General features: G+C 65.0%; 1 long non-coding RNA gene across 1 annotated transcript; it reads left to right on the top strand.

Moving 5' to 3' along the window:
• The first annotated feature begins 171 nt into the window (after nucleotides 1-171).
• On the top strand, nucleotides 172-11,889 carry LOC310911075. Its single transcript, XR_014590442.1, has 3 exons — nucleotides 172-284; nucleotides 10,497-10,640; nucleotides 11,804-11,889. It is a non-coding gene; the product is annotated as an uncharacterized lncRNA (long non-coding RNA).
• Nucleotides 11,890-13,809: the final 1,920 nt, after the last annotated feature.

Genomic DNA, 13,809 nt, shown 5'->3' with positions numbered 1-13,809 from the left:
TGGGATGGGATTGTCTGTGGTGGGAGCCCCATCTGGCAGTGGGAGAGCGCAAGGCCGGAGCAGCGCCGGGAGTGGTGCTGCAGTATAAATATTAAACAATAAATGTTAATAATTAATTCGCCTGCAGACCTTGTTATTGTAACGAAATTTCCCAGCGGCTCCGAGGCCGGGGTGAGTCAGAGTGGACCAGGAGGGGGGATCGGGGCTCTGGAATCGCCCCCAGCACATGCTGAGGCACCCACAGCTCCCACATCCCTGCTGGAATCAGATGAGGAAAGGGGATGGTGAGCATGGAGAGGAGATTTATAAAAATTCCTTGAGGAGAAGATGAGGGTGGGATGCGGTGGGGGTGGGTTTGGGGACGGGTCCCCCCTGCAGCACCCGTGCTCTCTCCATCCAAAGGCAGCTCCTCCATCGCTCCCGGATCACGAGGAGCCTGTGTATAAAACTCACATAGCAACTGTTGCCTAGGAGGGAATTTGGGACCAGCCCTTAATTTCCAACATTTATAAACCCCGGCTGGATAAGCTGCCGGGGGAATGGGAAGCAGCGGGCACGGCCGGAGAGCGCCAGGCACCTCTCCTCGGGTGGGACCCCGACCAGTGCAAGCGGCGCCGGGGCTTACTGGGAGGGCTGGGAATTGGGATGAGCCCTCCTTGCCCCCCACTCGGTGCTCCCTGCTCTAGCTTGGGAACACTGTGACCCTTCTTAGCTTAGCCCGGAGCTCCAACAGATCCTTGCGGGGTCGAGTTCATCCTCAAATTAATCTGGAGAGAGGGAATCAAAGGAGAAAGCGAGGGAAGGGGTGGGCGCTGCAGAGACCACCACAGCTGTGGCAGGGTCCGGAGAGGGACATCAGCGAGCGCCGATTCCCGGGGCCAAATTCCCCGTGCCAAGGTGCCACCACATCCCCAATCCTGGCGTCACCCCGCGATCCTGATGGATTCACCAGCGGAATCCTGCCTGAGGCTGGCTCTGTGCACGGGGTAGGTCCGGCCCTTCCCGGTGGGATCACGACGTGTCCCCAGGGCGGGGGGAGCAATACAGGCCCCCAAGCTGCGCCGCCCTCAGCATGACTTAAATGACTCGTTTGCCAGGCAATTAGCACTCGGTTAATTAAAGACTCGGAGCCGCTCGGAGTTCCCGGCTCGTCCCCAACCCTGGGGCGCGGTGTGGGGGTCCCTGTGCCGGTTGGAATGCGCGGCATGGGGTGCCCTGGGGCGGGTGGATCCAGGGGGAACGGGAGGAGCTGCGTGGCACGGGGACACAGCCCCGGGAGCTGGTGACAAGGTGAAAACGTGACGCTTGTTTACGCCGCCGCCGGCCCTCCTTCCCCGCCGCTCTCCATAAATCTCGGCGGCTGCCAGCGCGGATCCCGGCAAGGAGCGTGGAGACGGCTGGGTGGGACTTGAGGGTCCACTGCCCTGGGGTCCCTGCGGCCATGTCCCAAATCCCAGCGGCCCTTCGCTGGCCCTGCCTTATCCCAAGGGCACGGTGAGCGGCGGCCAGGAGGCGGAGAGCCCACGTCCCTCCTCGGAGGGATCGAGGTCCCAATCCCGTCCCACGTGCTGGCAGAGCAGGGGATGGCTGCGGGGGCTGGGAAGGGGGTGAAACATCCCTGCGGCTCTTTCATCAGGATTCAATGGCACTTGACGGGATATAATTCCACTTTTCCAGGCCGTTATTGATGAGCGGATTACCTGCCTCCTCAGCGCCGCAGCTTTCCAGCATGAGATTTGTGCGGTGCTGCGTGAGCCAGGGAAGAGGGTCCCTGTTCCAGGGGCAGAGGACTCTGGATGCAGGGGAGAGGGTCCCTGTGGCAGTGGAGAGAGTTCTGGATTCAGGGGAAAGGCCTCCATGGCAGATCTAGGACAAGCAGGGAACCCCCTGCACCCTTCCCAGTGCCCACTTTGGAGTGAGAGATGGGGAATGTTTGGGATACAGGGATGCAGTCACGTGCCTATCCTCCTTTATCGGCTGCTCCTGCGGGCTCGGAATTTGCTGCCTCCGGAGCAGGAGCGAGCTGCGGCCTTTGTAGATGTGAGGAAACACTTCAAACCCAACCCTGGCACAAGGAGAGGCATGGAGATCCAAGAGGGATTAGTCCTCTCCAGCGGTGTGGGAGCCGGAGATCGGGCAAGATGTACCCGGAGAAGGGAATAGCTGCCCATGCCCATGGATCCAACACGTGGCTCAGCTCCAGTGTGGACAGGGATGGTGGATGTGGGAGCCGTGACACAGCCCATTCCAGGGGCACCCAGAAGTGCCCTGAGCATCCTGGTGGCCCTGGGCATCCCAGTGTCCCTGAGCATCCTGGTAGCCCTGGGCATTCCAGTGATCCTGTGCATCTTGGTGGCCCTGCGCATTCCAGTATCCCAATGCAGCCCAGCAGCCTTGGACACCTCGGTGGCTTTGTGGTGCTGGTGGCCCTGGGTACACCCAGCTCCAGGACAGGCATTGCTTGAGCCTGGCACAGAGGGACCAAATGGGCAGCTCCACCCATTTCCCCCCCCAATTCCCTGGTTTCTTGTGCTTATCCCAGGATTCAGACCTATCCGACAGCTCTGCCATCACCTCCAGCCAAAGGCCATGGCCCTGGAGCAATGCTGGGAAGACAAAGCCCTTGCAGAGGGCATCCAGGGATGGTTCCAGCTCTCTCAAATTACAGCTCCTGCACAGGATGGAGAGGCTGAAATCTCCACGGAGTGCCAGAGGCTTTGGCTGAGCAAAGGCTTCAGAACAAGCCTCACACCTGTGGGACCTTGGCTGGAACCGACCTGCCTGCAGGTGTCCCAGTGAGGATGGCCCTGTTCAGGCTCTCAGGGCCATATTTTTGGATCCAGACCCCGAAATCCCCAGCTTTTGTGGACACTGCATCTCCTGGCAGCTGCTTAGTATCACAGCCCCATCTCCTGGAGCATCCTCCCGCTTTCCCTGTTCCAGCGGCGAGATCCACGGATGCAAAGTACCCTGGGGGGGGGGGGGGGGGGGTGTGTGTGGAATCAAAGCCGTGGGGAGCCCCCTCCAGGCCAAGCTCCTGCTGAGCTCCCTGGAAGTGGTGATCAAAGCCAACATCCACAGCTCCACATGGAGAAATGGCTCCATGTGCCAAGCCGCCAAACCGGCAGCGGAAACGCGTGCATTCCCGGGAAAAGGGCAGCGGGGGAAGATGCCAAGCGAGCAGCGCATCCTGCCCCACCCCCCCGCCCCCTTCCCCAACATTCCACTGTGCTCCATCATCGTCCTGAGCGGCGGAGCCGGAGCAGGATGTGGCGCCGAGCCTGGATGGGGATGGTAGTGCCGAGGAGGACCTGTGGGATGGGAAGGGATAGGGCAGAGATGTGGCTTCGGAGCAGCCCCTCGTGCTGCCGGGGTGGAGGGCCACAGGGCACGGAGCGGAGTGGCCACGTTGTCACGCCGGGGCTTCCCAGATGCTGCCTGCCTGGCGCCAGGCCATTAATTCCTCCTCTTCTTATCCTCCCACTCATTTGCTCGATATTTCCCAAACCTCTTATTTTTAGGATGCAGCTGAAAAGCTGTGAATTTGCAGCTTTTGCTCCTGTGCAGGACCCCGGGCGGAGTGGGGCAGGACCCCGGCGGGCACAGCAGGAACGTGGAATCCAAGCCCTTGGCACAGGGAGAGGGAGAAGGGATGGGCACGGAGGGGGACCAGGCTTTGCTGCCATCCCTGGTAACAACCCAGTGGGCATTTTGGAAATGCTGCGAGCCACGCTGGGCGTGTCACGTGGAAGAGCTGGAGGGCTGGGCCAGCTGGGCCACCTGCCCACGTGCTCCCAGGGGCTCTGTAGATGTGAGGGATCATTGGAAGCCCCAGGGCCATCCTGCTGCCCGGCAGGATCCTGGGAGGAGCCTCGGGGGAGAGGAGTGGTGCCACAGCTCAGCACCCCAGGCGTGCTCTGGGCGAGAACGTCTGCTCTCCATCTGCCTGTCTATCCATGCATCCCCCTCTCCAACACATCCATCAATCTCTCCATCCATCTATCCGTCCATCCATCCCTCGTACACATCTGCCTCTCCATCCAGCCATCTGTCCATCCCCCGGAGCTGTCAATCCAGCTGGCTCTGCCTCCCCCACGCCGAGCTGCGAGTCCTGGGGGGCTTCGGGTGGCAAAGCCGACCAACACCGGCCCCACCACGGGGGGCTGGGGGAAGTGTAAACCATCCCAAAACACTGCACAGCTCTAGCTGGATGTTCCCAGACTTCCCCTATCCCCACCAGCTGCCATGCATGGATGTGTCCCTCCTGTGTCCCCTCCAGCCCTGATGCTACCTGTCCCCTCTCCATGGCCACAAGCAAGCAGGAGCTGGGGATGGAGGGAGAATTTGGCAAGGGAAGGCGCTCCTTCCCTGGTGCCGGGCTATTTTTGGCTGAGGATTTCCGGAGAGCCGTGTGGTTTCTCTGCCTCGTGGTCCCCACCGCATCTCTCTTCCCGAGGAGCACCCAGAACCCCGGAACCCCCTCTGCTCCTGCGGTTTGCATCCATCCCCAACCCCATCCCAGCCCCTGCTCCCTAGAGGACACTGCTCATGCCCTGGCTAGGCTGGTGCTCCACGTCATCCCTGCTCCAAAATGAGCCCTTGGGCATCACTCCCCACCCTGGAGTCACCCCAGCCTCCCTTCCCTTGGCGCAGGATCCTCTTCTGGTGCTGGCAGCGGGCACGGAGGAGCGGGCTGGGCTCTCATCCCGAGTGGCACTGCCAGCTCTCGCGCCATCGCCACTTAGCCTCTCGCCCCGGGGCACTCCATCATTCCCGAGCCCTTCGGGTGACAGCAGGAGAGAGGGAAGGCAGAGAGCCAGCGGCTCCCAGGGAACAGGGGCGGGCAGGCTCCTCGCAGCCCATCCCAGCTCCACGAGTCCCTCGCTGGCTTCCCCAGCCCCCTGATTCCCCTCGGGCAGTGCCCCCCAGCCACGTCACCCGGGATCCAGGTGTTGTGACAGCAAGGCCACCGTGGAGACAGGATTCCCGCGGGGACTTCAAGGATGGGCGATGCTCAGGGTCGGCCGCAGCCCTCAGGCCCAGGGGCTGACGGTGCCGGGAGAGGAAGAGGAGGCTTGGAGGGGAACACATGGAAAGATGGAGAAACGCAGCTCGGAGGGAGGAGGCAGAGGAGGGGATGAAAGGCTGAGGAAGGCCCCAGAGGGAGGACTGGGGACTCAGGTGTGGGAAGGTGCCCAGGGGAGGTGCGGATGGTGGAAATCCTCCAGCAGAGCCTGATCCCGGGGCTCCACCCTCCAGGGAACACACGGGCAGGGTCATCCATGGGGCAGCAAGGATGGTCATCCATGGTGGAATGGGACAGGACCCACCGCCCCCTGCAGCCACCAGCGTCCCACACCTTATCCGCAGGGGAAGAGCAAATCATCCCGCCTTCCCTGGATACCCAGAGCCCCCCGGGGGCATTCCGAGGGCTGTGCCCCCCTCGGAGGGCCAGGAGCGGGGCTGCTCTGTTGTGCTGTCCTTTTGCCGCCGCGCCGGCTCCGTCCCCGCCGGCGCGACCGCTTCCCTTCAAACCTCATTAACTCCCCCCAAGGTGACCCTCTCCCTCCTGCAGCCAGGCCCGGGGACACCAGGAGGGGACGGGGCGCTGGGGGGGCAGCCGGAGCTGGCGGGCGGGCGCGGAGCCTCCCGTGCCACAGCCACGCCGGCACCCACAGGGATGGGGGATGCTCCGCTCGGCACATCCCAACCCGCCGCCCCCCACGCCCAGCCTGGCCCCACATACGTCCCCCGGCTCCCTGCCAGTCACAGCCAGAGGGGTCCGTCCCCCTGCTGGACGCTGGGGCTCTGCCCATCATCCCCGCGCTCCCGCGGCTCTCCGGGAGCCGTTCCCTTGCCGGATCATCCATAATGGATATGGTAGCCGAGCCCCCGGGGGCCGGGGGCTGGCAGCGATATTATCTGCATCTGTCTTCATTCCCCGCTCCCCCCCTCCTTCCTCGGCAGGCGGAAAAGCCGCGAGATCAGGCGCTGGAAAAGCCGCCTCCAGCTCTTCTCCTGCTCCTCGGAGTCAGGGGGGATCAGCAAGACCCCCCTGCCAAACCCCCCCGGAGGGTGGCTCCCCAATCCCCGTCCTTGCTGCGCCCCAGCCGTGCTCAGGGGGGTCCTGGGACACGTCAGGGCGGGCGCGGGGAGGCTGAAAGGGTTGGAATTAGTGGCGACTGCCGGGAGCAAGGAACTCCCGCCTTGGGGGGGCTCAGCATCCGCGTGGACCCCTCCACCGCCGCGGAAAATGGGATGGAGCTGCCGTGGGGGACAAAGGGCCAGGGTGAGGCCGCGGGGGATGCTCGGAGTCGCCGGCAGGAGCATCCCTCGGGCTGGAGCAGAGGGGCTGGACGGGAGGGGGACCCCAGAGTGGCTCAGGATGGGGGTCCAGTGGGTGTGGAGCTCCCGCTCCGTGAGGGCGCCGCGCGGGACCGCGAGGCCCGTGCGCTGCCATCCCTGAGCTCTTTGTCTGCCTTCCCGCCCGTCACGCTCCCTCATCCCGCTCCCAGCCCCTCCGCCGGGCCCCCGCCTCGCTCCTCGCCGTGTGCCGGCGCCTCTGGAAGCCCGGCTTTTCTCCCGAGCCCCGGGGAGCTGCTCCCACGGCCGCGCCAGCACCAAGGGCTCTCCATCGCCCGCTCCGAGGCGGTGCGGGGGGAAAACAGGCAGCTGCTGCCTGGTTATTGATTCACCACCTCCAGCCGCCGCGCGGCTCTGCTCGGAACGCTTCCAGCCGGGAAAGATGGGGACGTGGGGAGCAGGGCCCCCCGGCACCTGCTCGCTGCGATAAAATGGAGCTTTGGCGATGGGAACGTCGCCCCGAAAGGGGACAGCTGGTGACAGCAGCGGGGACAGGGATGGAGGGGGGTGTCTGGCAGGGGGAAGGGAGCTGTCCGATGTTCCCAAAGCAAGGCGGACGCTGTCCCTGTGGCACAGAGGGCACCTTTGCGGGCAGGCCCGAGCTCTGCTTCGCGTTCGGGGGTGGCTCTCCTGACACATCGTTAGGTGGGCCTCCAGCAGCACAGCCCCCTGTGGCTCCCCAAAAAAAAGCCTCCAGCCGGCTGGAGGCACTTTGGGAAAGCGCCTCGGCTTGATCCCAATTCCCAACATCCCCTGCCAGTCAAGACCAGACTCCCTCGGGCGTCTCCGACCCCGGAGGCAGATAGCCCCAGCAGCACCTCCGGGCTCCACGCTACCCCCCAGATACCTCTTTCCTTGGGCAGCAAAGTTTCCCGAATTTCCCAGCATCTTCTTCCCCGCACGAAATGCAGCCAGTGCTGGGGGCCTCGGCCACTGTCCCCGCACGGTGACACGAAGCAGGGGACGAGAAAACGAGACCGGTGCCACCTCGGGCAGCGTGTTGGGGGGACAACAGGCACCGCTTCACCTCGGGATGTGGCTTGGCCGGCTCTGCCCAAATCCTGCGGGGTTGTGAGGTGCCAGAACGCCCTCGGCCTCCATCGGGGTGGGGGCACAGACCCCTCAGCACCACGTCTGGAAAATCTGGGAAAGGTGGGAACATCCAGGGAAGCAGGCAGGGGTAGGGTGCCTGCACAGGTGTGTGCACCCCCAGCACCCCACGGCTCCGGGCGCCACGGTACAGCCGCCGCCGGTGACGTGGGAAAAACTCCCACGTGACGGGAGCCCCTGCTGCCGGGAACACGGGGTTTGGGGACGCGGGGACAGGGGGTCTGTCCGCCCCAAATCCGGCAGCTCCAGCTCTGCCCCAGGAGCTTCCAGCCTGCCAAGCAGAGCTGGCCGTGGCACAAGCAGCCGTCGGTGGCCCATCGGCGGCCGACAGGGACATCTGGCAGGGACGAGGGGGACAAACTGGGGGAAGGTACAAAGTTTGGAGGGGGGAACAACGCAGGAGCAAATCTCGGGCACCGGGAGGGAAGGGCGGCCCTGCCACGCTGCTGCCGGCGGGGACGGGCTGGCGTTCCCCCTCTGCCACCCACCCGCCGGGTGACCTTGGGCCAAGCGGTGCCGTGCCGCGCTCTGGGCATCCCTGCGGGGTCGCGGTGGCACGGGATGGAGCCGCTCCCGGTGGGAGCGCTCAGCCTGCGGGCAGGCGCAAAGTTCCCCTCGAAGGCGGCTCGGCCGGAGCTGCCAACTCCCGGGCAGCGGTGACGCCGTCACCTGCCGCGGGTGACAGCGCGTGGCGGTGCCCGGCGCTCCCCAGCCCGCCGGATCCCGCAGGCCTGGCACCTGCAGCTCTCCCCGGCGGCGCCCGCTGTCCCCGCGTCCCCGCCGGCACGTCCCCACGCCACCGCAGGACACGCTGTCCTTCTGCCCGCTCCCCGGGCCCCGGGACACGGCCGGGGACAGCTGCCAGGCCCCGCCGATCCGCATCGCTCCGGCAGCATCCTTGTGTCTCCGCGCTGGCTCGAGCACCCCCAAAACGTCCCCGCCAGCGTCCCAGATTCCCTGGTGCGGGGCCGACTGCTGCCTTCCGAGCATGAGCTCAGCAAATCCGCGCCGGAGGAAGCCCCTTCCCCTGCCGCCCACCCCCGCGTGTCCCGGTGTCGTTCCGGAGGTGCAGCAGGACGGGGCTGGGGGACCCCCAGAAGGACAGAGGGGGCGAGGAGCAGGGATGTGCTGACCGCTGGATGCTGGTCTGGATGCCGGGATCCGGGGCTCTCCTGGGGGTCGGGGGGGGGGGCGGGTTGCTGAGGGTCTGGGGGGCGGGATGCTGCCCCCAGGGCTTGGGGTGTCCCGGGGGGCATCCGGGGCTCCAGTAGCTCCGCAGGGTGAGGAGAGGGGGCACGTACTGGATGCTCCTCTGGGGGCCGGCACCCAGCGGGATTTGGGGCCCGCCCCGTGTTTTTTTGGGGGGCTGGGGAGCAGGATGCTGCCCGCGGGGTTGGGGTGTTGCCGGGCGGGGGGCGTCAGTGGCTCCGGCCGCTCCGCAGCGCGGTGACAGCGGCGGCGGCGACTTTCTCCCCAAAGTACCGTAACTCCCGGGGAGGCGCGGGGGGGAAGCGGGCAGCGGCCACGGCGGATCCCCGGGGGGGCGGCGAGCGGCCGGCCACCCCTGGTGCGTGTCCCCGCGTCCTGCGTCTCCGTCCCCCCCTCCCCGGCGGCCCGGGGCTCACCTGCGCTGGCAGCCTCCGGGTGCAGGTACATGGTGGCGGGCGGCGGCGGGGCGCGGCGGGGCGGCGGGGCGGCGGCTGCCCGGTGCAGCGGGGCCGCGGCTCATCAGACGGCGGCGGAGGCGGCGGCGGGAGGGGGCGGCGGGGCGGGGGGCGGCGGCGGGGCGGCGGGGGCCCGCATGCGGCGGCGGGGGGCCGGGAGCCCCGCGGAGCCCGTGCTGGCCGCCCGCTGCTGCGGGGTGCGCGCGTGTGCGGGTGCGTGTGCGGGTGCGTGTGCGGGTGTGTGCGGGTGCGTGTGCGGCGCGATCCTGCATCCACTTGCTGCTCGCTGCTGGCGGGATCGGAAACTGCAGCCGCCGGGAAGGGAGGAGGGAGCGGAGGGGCGGGGGGGGGGTGGGCTCGGGGATGCGCACGGAGAGAGGGGGACACGCGTGGGGTGGCCACACCGCCCGCGGTGACGCCCCCGCGGGCCCGCACGGGCGGCGCCGGTAACGCGGCTGCGGGACGGCGATCTGCCCGGATCCACGCGTCGCACCCGCGTGGGGAAGGGAACACGCGTGGCGCGGGGCAGGGATGGCCGGGACGGCACTGGGGCGGCACAGAGGGCCGTCCACCCGTCTTCCCACGGCTGAATTCCATGAGAAGGCCGAGCCCTCCCCGGGACCCAGCGCACACGCGCGGGGCCGCGCGCGGGACCCCTCTCGGTCCCCGCAGGCTCCGTGTGCCGCGCTCCGCCGAGATCCAGGCCGGGTTTTGGCGGAGCCGGGGCGCGGCGGGCGCTGCCGGGGCACTGCGGGTGCGGCGGGCGCTGCGGGCGCCGGAAAACGCGGAGTGGATTTCACGGAGCTCGCTCCTGTTATCCCCCGCACCGTCGTGCAAAGGCAATTCCCCGGCGAATTCCTGCCGCTCCAATCGGGTTCCAGGGGTGCTGGCCTGGGGGTCACAGGGCTGAGAGGGAGCGCGGACAAGAGGGAGACTCTGCTGATGCAGGATGTGCCCATGGCTGGAGGCGACAGTAGGCGGAAAGATGATGGAGGCTTGGGGTTTTCTCCTTGAATTGGGAACCGTGCCAGCTCCCGCTTTCTGCTGGGATGAGGGGATCAGAGATCCATCCCAGGATGGGGTGATGGGGTCAGAAACCCATCCCGGGATGGAAAAACGGGGCTGGGACACTCCTGGCTGGCCCAGGACTAGTGGGAACCTCCAGAGGCAGAGCCCAGCCTGGCCCTGTAGAATGGAACTCGGACCAGATGACCTTTAAAGGTCCCTTCCAACCCAAACCGTTGGGAATCAGTTGGAATCTCTCTGGAGTCGTACTGGGGTGGGAAAAGGCAGGCAATCACTGCAGCCATGGTTTGGAAGCTCTCCAGGGCACTAATATGGGACTTTTCTTGCTTCTAGGTTGGGTTTGGAGCAAGGAACGGAGCAGGAAATATCTCCTCATAAAAACACTGAACTGGCAGGCGCTGGATCGAGGGATGGGGCTGAACTGGGGGCAACGGCCACTCTTTAGTGCCATGGAATTCCCTGGCACGGAAATAAGAGGTAAGGGATGAGAGATCTGGTTCTCGTGTGCCTGACTCACACCAGGGGCTCCATCCCGGTCGCCCTCTCCTGGGGATGAGAGCTTCACCCAGCACCTCGGCACTGGGCCAGCCACATCCCACTTTGGAAAGCCGGCTGGGAGCCGCGTGCCAGGCAAACTCCGGCACGTACACCCTGGCAAAACTCTTCCAGTGAGGGGGAGCGGTGCCAGCCTGCTGCCAGCCTCCCTGGCACTCCGGATGGGCTGGGGAAAGGGCACCTCTCTACCCCTCTGTGCTCCGGAGCTGGCGGAGCATCCTCCCGCGGCCACGGAGCTTTATTTTGATTTTTTTGAATGATTTCTGCCCCTTTCGTGGGAATCTTCCCATGGAGCCCTTGGCAGCGGCCTTGGCTTTCACTCCGCTCCTCTCCGCTCGCTTCCCACACACTCCAGCGAGCTCTGAAATCCCCATCCCCGCACGCACAGACAGCCCGGCAGCTCCGTAACCTCCCGCTCCCACTCAGCCGCTCCCGCCGTCACTTCCAGCGGGGCCAAGTGGGTGGAGAGCGCTGCTGAGTCACGGGCCCGGCGCCTCGGCGAGGGCCACGCGTGAGCCTCCAACGCCCGCCGCGCCCCGGCACCTGCCCGGGAGACTTTTCCTGCCTCCCGGGCCAGGGTGGAAGGAGAAAGTTGGCCCAAAATAGGGACCTGTGAGTCCCCGGTGCCCCGAACCCTTAGGTAACCTGAGTGGCTGCTGTTCGGAATTCCTGGGTGCCCACAATCCCTGCGTGCCTAAACTGCTGCCATTCCAAACTCTGGGTGCCTCAAAATACTTGGGGCGCTGGGACGCCTGCATTCCCAAATCCCTGGGCATCTGAGTCCCTGCCCATCCTAAAGCCCTGGGCACACCAAATCCCAGCCCAGCGTGTCCCTGCTGGGCAGGAAGATACTCCTGTGTCTCCCGGATGTCTCCCACGTGCCCGCTCAGGACACCCTGGAAAAAGCTCATTCTGCTGCTTGGCTGCTCCAGAAGGACTCATCCCGATCCTTTCTCCTCATTTTCCCTCTTTTTGCGGGGCAGAGAGGGGATATTTCCTCTTCTCCCTCCCCGCCCAACGGAGAGAACCTTTCCCTTTGTATTTATTACCCCTCGCTGGAGCTGTTTATCCAAATTAATCTCCAGGCCGAGGCCAAGCCGGGGGTAATTCCACGGAAAACGAGGAAATTTTCGGAGCCTAACGGGAGCAATTACAGAGGGTTAGGAAGCGAACTATTCCTCAAGTCGGACATGAGCGGGCGGTGACCCGGCGCTTGTCACAGCTAATAAAGATGTTAATGAGCCGGCAGCGGCACCCGGCTCATGCTCCCATTGTTCCCATCGCTCCCTATTCCCGCTCCGCCGCTCCTGGCGCTGCGGAAGCCGGGCCCGTGTTTGCCTTCTCTGAGCAAACACAGAGCGAGGCAGAACCGGTCCGGCGGCCAGGCGGGATCCGCCGAGCTGCCCCGGGCGCCTCTCGGTGCGCATCCCGGGAGAGGCCCCCGCGGGGCACGGGAAGGCGACCGGCCGAGATTGGCTCCGGGGGGGATGCTCATCCTCCCGCGTGTGTTATTCCATGAGTGGATAAATGACGGACAAGCTCGCTGGCCAGTGGATGAGCAGCGCTGTGGATCCGCAGGGAAGGCTGGAAGCCCAGCCGCGGGGGCAGTGGGAAGCGGGGAATGCAGCAGAACCCCACCCAGGCCTCCCTCGCTGAATGGGAATAATTATCCCGGTGGCGACTGAGTATCCTCTGGATATTTTAATTACGGAGGGAGCATCCGTCGTCCGGCAGAGCCGCTCGGCGCCGCATTTGCCAGAGGCTCCAAGGGACATTCCCGCCGTGGCCGGCGCTGTTTGCCCTCGGCACATCCTCCCTGTTTGCTCTGCGTGGCTCCAGCCCTTTGGAGCTGCTGGAGTTTTCCGCGCCCGTGACACGCCAGCGTGTCACTGGGTGGGGCCAAGGTGTGGTGGCTCCCAAAAAGGGCACGGTGGGAATTTTAGGGTCTTCAGGTCGAGCCTAAAGCCACCAGGGATCTGGGTGGATGGAGAGCTTGGGATGCTCCAGCACAGAGCTGGGAAATCGCCCATCCAGCCCTGGAGCTGCGCTCTCCATCCAAGGAATTTATTCCTGCTCCTCCACCAGACATAAAAATATTAAAAGAACGAAAGAATTGGAACCAGGAACATGGATTACCATTCATGTGGAATGCTGGGAATGGAGAGATTTGAGCCAGGCTGGGTGGCTGTAGGGGATGTCACAAATTCCTCGTCCTCCTGCCACCTCACCCCTACTCCATGGTGCCACATGGTCCGGTTTGAGGTGTTTTATATACCTCAGCTTCCCGATTTTCCTTTGTCTTTTCGGGATAATTTTGGCTATAAATCCTGGCTGAGCTCTCTGCCATCCCACAGGCAGCTGCCTTCCCAGTGGTGCCTGGCTCCACAGGGATGGCCTGACTCTTGGAACAGGGAGGAAAGCTCCAGGCCTTCCGGCATCACCAGGGCGCTCAGAAAGCTCCAAGGAAAGCCGGGAAAGGCGGCAGGTGGAGGCTGAAGGTCACGGAGTGGACTTTGCCCCTGGGAGCAGCTGCTCGGCAGGTGAGACGGGATACGAGGCTGCGCCACAGGGCTCGGATCCTTCCTGCTGGCTCTGAGCCCACGGCAGCCACGGGATGCAGGAGAACCCCGTGTGGGACCAGGAGACTCTGCAGTGGGTTTGGGCTAGGGGTGCACAGATTCTGCCTCCCCAAATCCTGCGGACACAGGAGGGTTTGTCCTTCCTGGCAGCTCAAAGCCGGGTCGTGCCGGGGTCCTTCTCCGCAGCCAATTTGGGATCAGGTTTCGATCGATGGAGTCGCTCCAGCCCCGCTGCCCTGACTCAGCAGGGCCCGACTCCCAGAGTCCCCGCTGTGCCTTTGGATCCTGATTGGGAAGGGCCGGAACCAGCTGAGAAAGGGTTTGGGAGTGATTGGTGCTCCCAGCACCCAGAATGCCGTCCCAGGGGAAGCTGGGAATGGTGACACAGGGTGTCTGGATGACCCCACTCTGCATTCCAGGTGCTGCCAGGGGAAGAGCCATGCTGGGGCACAGTGGTTTTCCCCCCCACTCCAAATCCTGTTGAACCCCATCCTCCCACCCGCTGCTTTCCC

This window comes from Zosterops lateralis (assembly GCF_965231275.1).
Source record: "Zosterops lateralis genome assembly, chromosome: 6".
Lineage (NCBI taxonomy): Eukaryota > Metazoa > Chordata > Aves > Passeriformes > Zosteropidae > Zosterops > Zosterops lateralis.
The sequence above is the reverse complement of the archived record's forward strand: the minus strand, read 5'-3'. Positions and strand labels throughout refer to the sequence as shown.